General features: G+C 43.9%; 1 protein-coding gene across 4 annotated transcripts in view; it reads right to left on the minus strand.

Moving 5' to 3' along the window:
- Positions 1 to 12,657, minus strand: part of GCGR (glucagon receptor) — a 92,744-nt gene extending 80,087 nt beyond the window's left edge. Inside the window, exon 1 of one of the 4 annotated variants that reach the window (XM_033961486.1) lies at positions 12,400 to 12,655. The gene's annotated coding sequence lies outside the window, so the exon portion shown is untranslated. Of the gene's footprint in view, positions 1 to 12,399 lie in introns of all 4 variants that reach the window. The other 3 variants (XM_033961487.1, XM_033961485.1, XM_033961488.1) reach the window with 3 other exon arrangements.
- Positions 12,658 to 15,850: the final 3,193 nt, after the last annotated feature.

The following is a 15,850-nucleotide window of genomic DNA, read 5'->3' on the forward strand; positions in this document are numbered from 1 at the left end:
AATCCTTTTTCACCTAGTTTCGGTTTTGAAACAGCAATTAAACGGGGCCTCTCCCCAAACAGGAAAGTGGGTTCACACTTGGTGGAGGACCTGAGAATCCCTCAACCAGGAAAGAAGGATATTCCTGAGTCAAGCACCAAGTAAGACACTAAAATTTAGAGTAGGGAGTTAAGAGTGCAAGGAAAACCAGAAAATAAAGAAACGTGGCCCAAAGCAGAATGTCTAAAATTGTTTGCAATGATATCTTGGTCTTGCACTAAGTAAACCCATAACATTGAAAAGACCAAGGAGTGCCCACCCTATAGCTCCATATAGAACAGGGATCTCAAAGTCCTTCCTTGAGGGCTGCAATCCAGTCGGGTTTTCAGGATTTCCCCAATGAATATGCACTGAAAGTAGTGCATGCACATAGATCTCATGCCTATTCATTGGGGAAATCCTGAAAACCCGACTGGATTGCAGCCTCAAGGAGGGACTTTGAGATCCCTGATATAGAGTAAGAACAAATGTATTATCTGGCAACAAGAGGTAGCTCATTTATTTATTTTGCCTTTATGAAGAAAGATTTGCCCAAATCACCAGCCAATTTCCTCTAAGCATGGCTATTCTGTATATCGTATTGTATTTTACTATGTGTTAGAATATCAGCTGCCCTGACGGTTCTCCCTAGGGCAGGATAGAAAATTTTAAATCAACTTGGAAACTTGGTTGTCCAAGCTCTGTCAAATAATTAAGTCACTGACCACTGATAGCACCACAGAACTGTTTATTCTACCAGCACTGGGAGACGGAGACTCACAAAGCAGACTCTCTTCACTCTGGCTGTTTTACAGAGCTTTATCGAGTTACAATAGCACTACCCTGAAGGTTTTCTCATGCATATATGTCATATTAATTGCCTCACATTCCAAGCAGAAATAGGTCAGAAGGTAAAAGGTCAAAACTAGACCTCTCATGTGTTTACACACTTTTGCAGATATTCCTCACTGTCTATTGCAACAGGGATGTCCAACCTTTTGGCTTCACTGGGCCGCATTGGCCGAAAAAAATGTTTCTGGGGCCGCACAAACTTTCAAACACTGCAGGAAGACACAGGAGGGAGCCGGCAAGATGATAAACACCCGGGGGCAGCAGAGGAAAACACTGCATCGCCCTCGACCAGGGCCGCAGGTTGGACACCCCTGAACTAGACCCTCTATATATGTCATACTAGGACAAATACATTGCACCGTAAGCTTGATAAATTGTAACCCATTCTGACTGTTTATCATGTATAAGTTGACTGAATATTATGTATGTTAACCTGAGCTCAGGATATAAATTAACCGGAGCCCCCGTTTACCCTTTCACAGGCTGGCACTGCCCAATTTCAGACAGCAAACATTTCGTCATCTCTTTCATCCCCATCTCCCTTCTCTAGGTTAGTAATAGCCTTCAATGACAAAACATAGCTTTATAATCTCAGCCAAAACGTTATTTTAATTTTCAGCCGTGTTTTCAGTTTTGGCTGAAGATGGCCATGTGTTTTCTAACGTTTGTTTCACTCCCTCTGAAAATAAGTTGCTCCCCCAACTGGACCCCCTCTCAAGTGCTTCTCCCTATCTTACAATTCCTAACAGGCTACGGGTTAAGTTTGGTCAGGAGCATCTCCAGTTACTCCTGCCCTTTCTGGGATGATATGATGTCAGAGTTAGCCACTGTGGCTTTTGGTTTTCATGAACTGTAGTCCTTGTGGGTGGAGGCAAAATACAGCATCATCTTTCATGATTTCAATTATTATATTCTGGCTTGGATACTGTGAGGGGCCTAATCAAAAGAAACGTCTAAGTCCGTTTTGGGCCTAGGCACCCAAAGTTGGCAATGTCTAAAGTCCATTCCCGAAAAATACGTGTAAAATATTTCTTTTTTTGAAAATCGTCTAAGTATACGTCCAGCCGTTTGGTCAGCCAGACCACTAAGTTGTCTATCTTTATACCCCATTCTCGTCCAAAAATTTGTCCAAGTCAAAAACACCTAGAACAAGACCTTTTGGACATGGGAGGGACCAGCAAAGTGATGATCTGACCACCCAGACATGGCAACACAGTAGTGGGGCACCTTACAGGGCACTGCTGCGACCTTCACGAAAAGGGTGCCACTTAAAACATCTCACCACAACTCCCTTATAGTGAAGGAGTCTGGGACTGGTTTTCCTAAGTGTTGAACTAAGTTTTCTCTTTCATAAAATGCTGAATTATGTTTAGCTGCAGACCTAACTTATCTCATGTTCTAGCCTGCCTTGGACATTCTAACTTCTTATGACTATCTCAGCATAAACGACATGTAACAGAAAGACTGCAGGGCTTAGATAAGTGACCTGCTAATGACCTGCTAGTGTGAGCTTAGCACCAATGATTGTTAAGAAAAGTAACACGTGAAATGTTTTTTCTAGAATTCAGTTGTATAGCCAGAAGAATATATAAATATCTCTGTAACATCCTGTTTTCGGGATTTCTGAAGCCAGCTTGGAGCTCAGGAGTCGCATATGTATGCTAATAAAACCTGTTGCTTTCTTCAAGTCTCTTAAGTTTTGTGGCTGCCCAAAGTGACCTTTCAATAGGTCATGGTGAGCCCCCCCAAAACCTACTAGACCCACCTGTCTTCAACCCCAATAGTCCCAGACTACTTAAGCCACCTCTGTGCTGCTCTACTAGGCTTTCTTATGCCAGGTGCTGATGTTCTGGAGGCAGATATGTAAAGTTTTTATTACGATTTTTATGGCGGGGAGGGGGGGAGTTAGTGATCACTGGGGAAGTGTGTGGGGGACTGTATTTTGTGTGTGCAGTGGTTATCTAGTCACTTTGGATACCTTCTGGGCACTTAGACTTGGTTTTCAATCACCTAAGTTGATATGTATAAATTCCGTCTAGCCAGCGTCGTTAAACTTTTAGTACGACTAAATCTAGGTCAGCCCACGTCCCGCCCAAATCCCGCCCTCACCACTCCTCCTAAAACACCCCATTTAGCTCTGGGCGTACAGCAGCACTGAAAAGGCCTACGTCGTTTTAAGAGACGTCTAAAACCCAGCTTGATTATCGGCACTTGGATGACTTGTCTTACTGATTGTCCAAGTACCGATTTAGGCAGGTGTTTAGACGTATTTCCATTTTGATTATGAGCCCCTGTGGGTTTTGGAAGCCCTGACAATCCCTAGTGGTCTTCATTGTTCATATTCAAACAACCAAATTAGAAGTTTTGGTTTTAGTTGTAACCAGGTGACAAGTTTTGGTTGCAAACTTTCAGAGCAAGCTGAGGGGTATAGGAAAGTGGATTCTCTACTTGTCTCGAGTGCCACAATTTCCAGAATGAAGCTGGTCTTTAATTAATAATGGGAAAGGTAAAAGGTTTATGTACAGGATGTTACAATAATCAAATCTAGAGATAATAAATCTTGAATTAAGCAGGAACTGTTAAGACATGGACACAACTGGCATATGTTTCGAAGGCCATAGAAGCCACTTTTTCATACTTATTGGAGCTGCTAAACTCAGTGGAAATGACCTCTCTCTAGATACAGTCAAGGACGTTGTTCAATATTGGGGGTGCTCAAGCCCCCACAAACCTGGCTATTATGCTGAAAGTAAAAAAGACTAAACAGGCCATGTTCTTAAGCTACAGTCATCAGCTCATGGAGATCACTCTTATCCATTCACTCGTGTCTGACCCTCGGATACTCTGTAGGCCAGTCTTCGCCAGGCTTTTCTATTTTCCACAGATTCTTTCAACTGCTTGATGTTCATGGAGATTAGGGTCAGTGAAATACCTTTTTGTATGGGGGGCCCAAGCTCCACCCAATTCTACCTCTAACTCCAAACCTAATCCTACCCCTCTGCTCCTCCATTTTTACCCTTGCTTCCCCACCCCACCCCTCACTATAGCTCTACCAGCCCACTTATCCTATGGTCCCGTCAGCCTCAGCCCTCTTCTCCCACCCTCATCATTACATTCCTTCTTCAGCCCCTCTCCACAGCCTCCTTCTCCTACCATCTGCCAGAATAAGCCCCTTTTTGCCAAGCCCAGGCTCACATCATCCCCCCCAGCCCCCTTCTCCCAGCCTCAGTCCCTACATCAGATTCATCTCCAAGCCCCATCCCCCTTCCTTCACCTGCCCCCTTGCCAGTTCATAGATCTGCCTTCAAGCCTCAACTCCCTTCTTCTTGTCCTGGGTTCGGTATCATGGGATGTTGCTACTATTTGGGTTTCTTGTGACCTGGACTGGCCACTTTGAAAACAGTATGGCTATTCTTATGTTCTCTTATTTGCCCCCTTTTCAGCCCTCAGCCCCTATATCAGACCCTTCTCCAAGTCCTAGTTCCTTTCTACCTGCTCCCTTGTTGGCCCCCAGTACCTCCGATTTTAAATCTCCTGCAGAGTGATGGGAGCTTATGTTTCTGCTGCTGCTCTGCCTATCAGCACCACATGAATGTTAAAAAAAGAAACATCTTCTTCCTGTTTCTCACTAGAGCAGGCCACGGATAACCAAAGCTGTGACAGCAGAAGGACAAGCTCCTGTCACTCTGCAGGTTAGAGAAGGTGTCAGTTGGCAAAACATTTTGGGTTTCTACTCCCCACCCCCTCCTTTCTGGCACCTATGACAGAGGTTCCCTATCACCACTCTTGTTTTGTCTGGCACTAAATCCACTGACTATTCTTAATTGCTTGGGACATGGATTTAGCTTTAACCCTACAGATATTAATGATCCACTAGTAATATTGCACCAATTTATTTGGAGCTCTACAAGTACAGCGATCGTTATAGCAACTTTTCCTAAATGAAAACTGAGTAAAACTGAAAACTAAGATAGCAGAAGTTGAGCAGGAAGGTGTACATAAAGAGGAGAAATGAGACAGACCCAGTTTCGGGAAAAAAAAAAGATCAAACAATGATGCAAGAGACTGAAAATGATATGAAAACTGATTTAACAACAAGCCATTACTCAATTTGCAATCCACGAGCTTTCACACAGCTTTGGAATTGCTGACTGGCCCCATAAAGATTGTAAAACGTTGAACCAGAAAACTCCACTATGTCTATGAAGCTTGTCTTTAAGAATCAGTACATGGCAAGAGCTGACGGAAGAAAAAGCCTTTCAGAATCCGATTCTAGGCCGAAGTGAACGCTTTCAGCAGATTCAAGTGCTGCAGGACCGAGTCTCTGTTCTTCATCCTGGACAAACCGAAGGGAGGAATCAGAATCCAGCAGCACACAACATAAGAACATAAGCATTGCCTCTGCCGGGTCAGACCAGGGGTCCATCGCGCCCGGCAGTCCGCTCCCGCGGCGGCCCTCCAGGTCCATGACCTGAAAATGTTCCCTACCTAACCTAAAAAGTCCATACCCTATTTGCTCAGTGTCCTGTGAGGTAAACCTCTATCTGTACCCCGTTATTCCCTTCGCTTCCAGGAAGTCATCCAGTCCCTTTTTGAACCCCAGAATTGTACTCTGGCTTATCACCTCTCCAGGACAAAAGCTCCAGAATTGGAAAATAAAAGAATAAGTGGCAAATGTTACTCCAGGAACCATATGTTAATCTAAATTGGACACAGTCTGTTGACTTAAAGATGAGAGGTTGCTATTTTCAACACAGGACAGCAAACTTTGGACAAACATAAGAACTGCCATCTCCGATCAGACCTTCGGTCCATCAAGTCCGGCGATCCGCACACGCGGAGGCCCAGCCAAGTGTACACCTAGCGTAATTTTAGTCACCCATATCCCTCTATGCGTCTCTTAAGGAGATGTGTATCTAGTTTGCTTTTAAATCCTAGAACGGTGGATTCCGCAATAACCTCCTCTGGGAGAGCATTCCAGCTGTCCACCACTCGTTGCGTGAAGCAGAACTTCCTGATATTTGTCCTAGACTTGTCCCCCCTTAGCTTCAATCCATGTCCTCTTGTCCGTGTCACATTGGACATTGTAAATAATTTTTTTTCCTGCTCTATTTTGTTGATTCCTTTCAGTATTTTGAAAGTCTCGATCATATCCCCTCGCAGTCTCCTCTTCTCAAGGGAGAACAATCCCAATCTCTTAAGTCGTTCATAGCAAACACAACCCCCTCCCCCCCCAATGAACTGCAAATGGTTATAGATCTCATGTCTCTTTGTGACCTGCTGAAGTCAGAAGGCCTATATATATTAACTCATTAACTGCCTTTATGAAGTTGATATACAGCAGGTACAGTTTGACATACAATTTATAATATTTCTAAGAGAAAAATGACCAAATATAAGCATTAATACAATCAATAAGAGAAGGCGAATTGAATCCTAGAAAAAGAACAAACTCAATCCAGTATATAAGGAGAGGGAAAACCGAGTGGATAGAAGCGTAGAATCCCAGTTCAAATCCCACCACTGCTCTTGGTGATCTTGGACAAGTCACTCAACCCTTCAATTGCCCAAGGTACAAAATTAGGCTTTAAGCCCTGGGGGACAGGGAAATACACCTAGAGGGGCATTTCTGTAAAAACATCCTGCTCATAACATCTAGCTCCCCCAAACCCCCCCCCCCCAAAAAAAAAAAAAAAAAACAAACCAACAACAATCTTGTCCATCTCATAGCCATTTTCAAACACACAAAAAACCCATTGGGATTTCTTGTTAAAAACTACATGAGAAGAATATTCTTGTACTAAAAAGATCCAAAATGAATAGCTATTTTCCAAACTGTGAATGCCAAAAAAAACCAGGCACAAAAAAGGTCTCACGGACATCCCACGGACAGCCTGGTGGCCAGTGAAGTGGTCTTAAGAACATAAGAATTGCTGCTGCTGGTCAGACCAGTGGTCCATCCTGCCCAGCAGTCCGCTCACGCGGTGGCCCTAAGGTCAAGACCAGTACTCCAAATGAGTCCAGTCTCACCAGTTCAGCAGGAACTTGCCTAACTTTGTCTTGAATCCCTGGAGGGTGTTTTCCCCTGTAACAGTCTCCGGAAGAGCGTTCCAGTTTTCCACCACTCTCTGGATGAAGAAGAACTTCCTTAGATTTGTACAGAATCGATCCCCTTTTAACTTTAGAGAGTGCCCTCGTTCTCTCTACCTTGGAGAGGGTGAACAACCTGTCTTTCTCTACTAAATCTATTCCCTTCATTATCTTGAATGTTTCGATCATGTCCCCTCTCAGTCTCCTCTTTTCAAGGAAGAAGAGGCCCAGTTTCTCTAATCTCTCACTGTACGGCAACTCCTCCAGCCCCTTAACCATTTTAGTCTATCTTCTCTGGACCCTTTCGAGTAGTACCGTGTCCTTCTTCATGTACGGTGACCAGTGCTGGATGCAATATTCCAGGTGGGAGCGTACCATGACCCGGTACAGCGGCGTGATAACCTTCTCTGATCTGTTTGTGATCCCTTTCTTAATCATTCCTAGCATTCTGTTTGCCCCTTTTTGCCGCCGCCGCCACCACCACACATTGCGTGGTCGGCTTCATCGACTTGTCGATCAGAACTCCCAAGTCCTTTTCCTGAGAGATCTCTCCAAGTACAGCCCATTTCGCGGCCCATTCCTTGAGTGTGTTTATGTCTCGTTGTAGGTCTTCACAATCCTTCTGTGTCCTCACTATTCTGAATAACTTTTGTATCGTCGTTTATAAATATGTTGAAGAGCCAGATACAATTCCCACTTGAATTCCTTTATTCTGAGGACCAAATAAAAACCTACTGCAACTAAAGATACACCACACTTCCAGATATCTTATAAATTGAGGTCTAGAAGTTAATCTAGGATGGTTCACCTCTTTGTACAGAAATGAAAGAGTTAAAGTGGGAGTTACACCTGGCTCCTATTGTTCAAAGTCCACTGCACTGACCAATAGGGCTATCCCTTACACTTGCTCACTGCTCCATTAGAAACGGCCATAACCACTGGTTTTTTGTTTTTTTTGGTGGGGGGGGGGGAAGGAAGGGGTCAGTAACCACTGGGAGATGAAGGAGGGGTCATGCTTTCATCCCTCCAGTGGTCAGCGCTCAATCAGTGCATCCTTTTGTACCCTGGAAGTGAATGAAACAGGTTTAGAACAGATTGGGTTTTTAAAAAAAATCCCTCATGTTTGCCTCAATCTTTCCACTGCATTATTGTTAAAAGATGGCCTAATTGTGGCCTAGTCCCGTCCAGAACCCACCTCCAACATGTCCCTTTGCTGTTTGGACGAACTGCATTGTAAAACATCCCAATTATGATTGGGACATTTTAGGAAGATGGACATATTTTTAGTCATTTTGAGACATCCATCTGCTTTGAAAATAAGCGCGTAGTGTACGTGAGGAATTGCAACCCAGACAAAAGTGTGGAGCATTAAGAAGTTGTGGTCATCGGTGATGTTCCTTTTCCCACAGTTTAAGAAAGCAGATATTGTGGGTAAAAAAAAAAAAGGGATGTAAAAATAAAGGTCGAGAAACATATTTATCGGCAGAGGAGACAGTATTTAGCTCACATCTTTTCAAAAATAGTCCAGGGTTTTTTCCCTGTCCCTGGTGGGCTTACAATCTTAAGGCCTCTTTTACGAAGCTGTTTTGCATGGGCCACTGCGGTAACTGCCCCAAAGCCCATAGGGATTTAAAGGGCATTGGGGCAGCAAGCGTGGCTTTGTAAAAAGAGGGATAAGTTTGTATCTGAGGCAACAGAGGATTGAGGCAGAGGCAGACCCGGTTTGCTGAGCACCCCCTCCTCCGGGCAGCAGGGGGGGGCACTTGGAGCGGTCACAGGCCTGCTGACCGCATGCATGCAGCCGTCAGTTCTGCCAATTCCCCACCCCAGAACAGAAAGTCGATGTCAGAGGGGGTGGGGTCAGCAGAGCAACCCCCACCACCATGCCCTTGGTATGCTAAAGGTCACAAGGATCTATGGTGGGATTTGAACCCTGGTTTCTGTGGTTCCTGATCACAAGACTGTTCTTCCAGTGCGCTTCAGTTATCCTTGAGATAATTACAAGAAGCAAGTGACTTCCATATGTATGTTGAGAAAAGAGACCAAGCAAATGTAACAGGATTGTACAAATTGTACTGGAGTTTAAAGAATTTCCAACCACACCTTGGAATGTCGCCTGACTGTGCATATGACTAGTGAACACCACCAGGAGGCACTGCTGAGGTGAATATTAGCAGTAAATCTGAGAGGCTGAGACTATCTCCAGCATATTCTGGCTCAGGGCCTGAGGCTCCTTGTTTGATTTACGACTAAACGAGTCTGTCTCTAATAAAAAGTAAAGTTGGACATCATTTGTGTTTAAATAGTACTGAAAAGTAAATTGACACATTAAATCAGTCATAGTGGTATCAGGGAAAAATGAAAAGATATTTCTCCCATTCTGTCGCAAAAGATTTTTCAAGGCATGTGTACAAGGAAAATCATATTCTCGGTTATTGGATTACAGAGAAGAGCCTGAGATGCACAAAGAAAATAAAAGGGATAGGACAGAGTTATCCAAATACCTCAAAACCATAAATAAAGCAACTGAAAGCATTTCTTCGGTGAAAAGGGAATTATAGAATAAATGATGACAGCATGAGGCTCAGAGGAGGCAAACTCAGGACTATCCGAGAATGGAAGAGCCCCTGAGGGCAAGTGGTAGAGGCAGAAAATACTGACTCCGTAGTGGGGAAGTGAAGGCAGAGTCAGAACTCAGCCCAAGGAGACCTGACACCCTAAGTGAGCCTTCAGTTAGTTCTGTGTCCCCATAAAGGGCAGCTCAAGGTCTTCCCTTCCCCCCCCTTTCCTTTCTCTTCCCTACCCCTCCCAAGGTGTCCAATATCTCCCCTTCCTTCCTCAAATGTCGAGTATCTCCCCTTGCCTTTTTCTCCCCAGGCATCCAACTTTCATTTTCTCTATCTTTCCCCCCCAAGTATCCATCATCTTCTCTTCAGGTGGCCACTGTCCAGCATCTCTCCTTCCCCCTCCCCTCCCCTCCCCTCCCCAGGTGTCCAACTGTTTTGATAGACTGGAGTGCCCTGTTGAAAAATAACGTCCTCAGAAATGCCTCAAATTTCAAGCAGAAGATCATTTTGGGGTTATTTCGAAAAATGTTGGGGTCCTGTTTTTCCAGACACCGTATACATAGTTAGTAGGCAACTGTATTGGCAATTTCTGCACATAAGAATAGTCCAGTTTCCTGTTTCCAATAGTGGCCAGTTCAGGTCACCAGCACCTGGCAGAAATCCAAATAGTAGCTACCAATCCCAGAACAAGAAGCAGCTTCCCCCATGTCTGTCTCAATAGCAGACTATGGACTTTTCCTCCGGGAACTTGTCTAAGCCTTTCTTAAACCCAGACACACTAACTGTTGTTATTGTATTCTCCGGCAACAAATTCCAGAGCTTAACTATTCTTGGAGTAAAAATATTTCTTTCTTTTTGTTTTTAAAGTATTTCCATTGAATGCCCCCCCCCCCCCCCCCACCTGCTCTCTGTACTTTTTGAAAGAGTTACTTTAGATCCGTTATTCGAAGGCCTAAACTAAATGTGCAATTTATCCAGCTAACAACTATCACTGCTATCTGGATACATTTTTGACCTGTCCTCCCTCCCCCCAACACAGCCCAGAAATATACGGATAGGCCTGGATTCTTTGAATGGCGCTGTAAGTTAGACAGTGGTAATGCCACATAACTTAATTGATTTGATTTCTTATATACCGCGAGGTTCAAAGCAGTTTACAATGAAGATAGATTAAAGATACATTAAAATAAAATAAATAAAAATGGTACTTTGGATTTCCCTAGCTGTCCCGAAGGCTCACAATCTAGCTAAAGTACCTGTTGACCAATTAAAAAGTCATTTAAAAAGGTAGGTAGCAGAATCGTGGTTAGGGACTGCTATGCACCATTCTCCATCAGGCCTACACGACCGGCAGCCGTGATTCACGAAGGCCAGAGTGTCTGTCTCACAGTCTAAATTCGTCCAGTCAACATTCTTAGAGCAGCCAATCAAATTCCCCCGGCCAGAGGTGAAGAGCAGAAATGGGATCTTTCACTGGAGACGTCATTCAAACTCAGGTGTCTCATCAGTGACAGCAACAAACTCCCTCCACTGCCGGACAGAGACTTTCTTTGGTGCATCCCTTTTGTATTTAACTAGATATAATCAATACTTATACAATTCTATCAATTCACCTCAGAGCAGGTAATCAGCCCATCGGATAATTATAATAGGTGGACTACAAATTTTAATAAATGAAAGGAAACCATATTTCATCGCAAACTGCCTCAACTCTACCCAGGGCCGACTCAAGGGGCTTTATCTGGTATCACCCTGCCTCTCCCTCTCAAGTCTCCCCTTCCTGATGAAGCCAGGTGAGGCCCTGGCTTAGGGCACTGATGATGATACAAGGGGCCAAAACCCCAGTCTGGCCAATCTCTCTCTCTCGAAGTTTGAAAGTAGACCAGACTAGGAATTTGACCCTCCTCCTCCTCCTCACCAGAGCCCTGGACCAGAGGCGAAATAAGAAAAAGCTGGATCATTTGCAATTTCAGAATCCCTCACCCCAGTTTCACGCAGAAGCCAAAGTAAGAACATGGAAGTGCAAAAATCAAGAAACCAGACTCAGCGAACCATGCGACCCCACTGAAAGAGAAGCAGAAATGCCTTCCTTCAGGGCTGACATTTTTCCTTCTCTAGCATTGAAAATTAAACAGATGTGGCAACCTGAGCTTTTTTTAAGCGCCTGCTGCAGTGTTTAAAAGAAACATTTCTTGAGTGCCACTACACAGACTGTGGGGGCAGCTCCTAAGGACCCCCAGCGAGACCACCCTCCGGCAGCACCTGGACCCCCATATGCTTTATGCGCTGTGCTGGTATTTGGTACACGTCTGCGCTCGGGTGACGTGCAAACATGGGTTCCCGTTTCACGTACAGCCCAGTTGCATAGGTTCAGTCACTTTGGCAATTCTTTTCTGCTGGGAAATTTACAGCAAACTGTCAGCAATGAGCAGATTCTCCCTAGAATATATGCATTTATTTATACATTCATATGAATTTAAAAGAATACAATCACAGCACTAAATATATTCAAAATGTTGAGGATCCCCCCCCTCCCACACACACACACTAGGGTGGGTAAGAAAGAGACTCACCTCAGATTAATTGAGCCATCTCCTGCCATAAGCCCAAAAAGTCCAAAAGGTGGAAAGAGGGAGAGATTTCAAGATCTCTCTCTCTCCACAGCACCCCCTCCATACCACCTGCCAACAATCCCCAAACCCCTAAATACTCCCCACCATGTCACCCAGTCCCCACACACTCTTAGATCAGGACACCCCCACCTCTCTAAATAAGCCCCCATGTCCCAACCCCTACTCCATTCACCAACTAACTACTGCACTGTCCTATGCCAACTCCCTGCACAGTTGGCACTGCAAAGAGCAAAGGGTACCTGGCACAGGACGAGTCCCAGCGGCGCTCCGGCTCCCCCCGGGGCGCATCTTCTGCCTGCAAAGGCCATGCCGAGCACTTTCAAGAGCAGCTCAAAAGACTCCGGATCGGCGCAGGAGAAAGTGCAAACGGCACTGAGAGGAGCAAATCTCCCCCGAACGCTCTGGATCCTGAGCTCGCCGCTGCCCCCTGCCTGCAGCGGCAGCAATTACCGTCCGAAGTCCCAGGGCTGAGCAGAGGCGGCTACGGGCAGCGATCAGGAAGATTCAGCGAGAAGAAACACCCGTGGGGAGGGGGCAAAAAAATCAGATTCAGGGAGGAGAGAACCCAGAGGGAGCAAAAAGCAGATAGAGGGAAAAGACACAGTCAGGGGGAGCAAAAAAAAAAAAAAAATTCTGATTCAGGGAAAAGAGATCACCAGATACAGGAAGAAGAAACACCTAAAGAGAACAAAAATCAGATTCAGGGAGGAGAGAACCCAGAGGGAGCAAAAAACAGATAGAGGGAAAAGAGACAGTCGGGGGGAGCAAAAAAAAAAAAAAATCAGATTCAAGGAAAAGAGATCACCAGATACAGGAAGAAGAAACACCTAAAGAGAACAAAAATCAGATTCAGGGAGGAGAAAACCAAGAGGGAGCAAAAAGCAGATAGAGGGAAAAGAGACAGTCAGGGGGAGAAAAAAAAAAAAAATTCTGATTCAGGGAAAAGAGATCACCAGATACAGGAAGAAGAAACACCTAAAGAGAACAAAAATCAGATTCAGGGAGGAGAGAACCCAGAGGGAGCAAAAAACAGATAGAGGGAAAAGAGAGAGTAAGGGGGAGCAAAAAAAAAAAAAAAAATTCTGATTCAGGGAAAAGAGATCACCAGATACAGGAAGAAGAAACACCTAAAGAGAACAAAAATCAGATTCAGGGAGGAGAGAACCCAGAGGGAGCAAAAAACAGATAGAGGGAAAAGAGACAGTCGGGGGGAGCAAAAAAAAAAAAATCAGATTCAAGGAAAAGAGATCACCAGATACAGGAAGAAGAAACACCTAAAGAGAACAAAAATCAGATTCAGGGAGGAGAGAACCCAGAGGGAGCAAAAAGCAGATAGAGGGAAAAGACACAGTCAGGGGGAGAAAAAAAAAAAAATTCTGATTCAGGGAGGAGAGAGCCCAGAGGGAGCAAAAAAAAACAGATAGAGGGAAAAGAGAGAGTAAGGGGGAGCAAAAAAAAAAAAAAATTCTGATTCAGGGAAAAGAGATCACCAGATACAGGAAGAAGAAACACCTAAAGAGAACAAAAATCAGATTCAGGGAGGAGAGAACCCAGAGGGAGCAAAAAACAGATAGAGGGAAAAGAGACAGTCGGGGGGAGCAAAAAAAAAAAAAATCAGATTCAAGGAAAAGAGATCACCAGATACAGGAAGAAGAAACACCTAAAGAGAACAAAAATCAGATTCAGGGAGGAGAGAACCCAGAGGGAGCAAAAAGCAGATAGAGGGAAAAGACACAGTCAGGGGGAGAAAAAAAAAAAAATTCTGATTCAGGGAGGAGAGAGCCCAGAGGGAGCAAAAAAAACAGATAGAGGGAAAAGAGAGAGTAAGGGGGAGCAAAAAAAAAAAAAAATTCTGATTCAGGGAAAAGAGATCACCAGATACAGGAAGAAGAAACACCTAAAGAGAACAAAAATCAGATTCAGGGAGGAGAGAACCCAGAGGGAGCAAAAAACAGATAGAGGGAAAAGAGAGAGTAAGGGGGAGCAAAAAAAAAAAAAAAATTCTGATTCAGGGAAAAGAGATCACCAGATACAGGAAGAAGAAACACCTAAAGAGAACAAAAATCAGATTCAGGGAGGAGAGAACCCAGAGGGAGCAAAAAACAGATAGAGGGAAAAGAGACAGTCGGGGGGAGCAAAAAAAAAAAAATCAGATTCAAGGAAAAGAGATCACCAGATACAGGAAGAAGAAACACCTAAAGAGAACAAAAATCAGATTCAGGGAGGAGAGAACCCAGAGGGAGCAAAAAGCAGATAGAGGGAAAAGACACAGTCAGGGGGAGAAAAAAAAAAAATTCTGATTCAGGGAGGAGAGAGCCCAGAGGGAGCAAAAAAAACAGATAGAGGGAAAAGAGAGAGTAAGGGGGAGCAAAAAAAAAAAAAAATTCTGATTCAGGGAAAAGAGATCACCAGATACAGGAAGAAGAAACACCTAAAGAGAACAAAAATCAGATTCAGGGAGGAGAGAACCCAGAGGGAGCAAAAAACAGATAGAGGGAAAAGAGACAGTCGGGGGGAGCAAAAAAAAAAAAATCAGATTCAAGGAAAAGAGATCACCAGATACAGGAAGAAGAAACACCTAAAGAGAACAAAAATCAGATTCAGGGAGGAGAGAACCCAGAGGGAGCAAAAAGCAGATAGAGGGAAAAGACACAGTCAGGGGGAGAAAAAAAAAAAAATTCTGATTCAGGGAGGAGAGAGCCCAGAGGGAGCAAAAAAAACAGATAGAGGGAAAAGAGAGAGTAAGGGGGAGAAAAAAAAAAAAAAATTCTGATTCAGGGAAAAGAGATCACCAGATACAGGAAGAAGAAACACCTAAAGAGAACAAAAATCAGATTCAGGGAGGAGAGAACCCAGAGGGAGCAAAAAACAGATAGAGGGAAAAGAGACAGTCGGGGGGAGCAAAAAAAAAAAAATCAGATTCAAGGAAAAGAGATCACCAGATACAGGAAGAAGAAACACCTAAAGAGAACAAAAATCAGATTCAGGGAGGAGAGATCCCAGTTTTCCACCACTCTCTGGGTGAAGAAGAACTTCCTTACATTTGTACAGAATCTATCCCCTTTTAACTTTAAAGAGTGCCCTTTTGTTCTTTCTACCTTATAATCCTTAGGCCATTGATTTTACTGTATTATTATGCTTTTATTTGTTTTCCTCGTGTACTTTTCCTTTTTTGTTCTGCTTTTCTATATTGAATTGTATTTCGCATCCCCTTTTTATGTTATGAATATGCTAGGAAGTTTTTCTTTACCCAGCGTGTTGTGGACATCTGGAATGCGCTTCCAGAGGGCGTAATAGGGCAGAGTTCGGTGCATGGGTTAAAGAAAGGATTGGACAATTTCCTACTAGAAAAAGGGATAGAGGGGTACAGATAGAGGGCTACTGCACAGGTCCTAGACCTGTTTGGCCACCGCATGGGCGGACTGCTGGGCACGATGGACCTGTGGTCTGACCCAGTGGAGGCATTTCTTATGTTCTTATGTAATCTTTAACTCTATGTTATTGTTTTAAGTTTGTATTGTATTGTTTCCCACTGAATGTATTTTAAATTGTTCATCGCTTAGAATTATGATTAAGCGATTAATCAAAAGAACCATTAAACTTGAAACTTGAACAACCTGTCCTTATTTACTAAGTCTATTCCATTCATTATCTTGAACATTTTGATCATGTCCCCTCTTTTCAAGGGAG

This window comes from Geotrypetes seraphini, chromosome 10 (assembly GCF_902459505.1).
Source record: "Geotrypetes seraphini chromosome 10, aGeoSer1.1, whole genome shotgun sequence".
Classification (NCBI taxonomy): domain Eukaryota; kingdom Metazoa; phylum Chordata; class Amphibia; order Gymnophiona; family Dermophiidae; genus Geotrypetes; species Geotrypetes seraphini.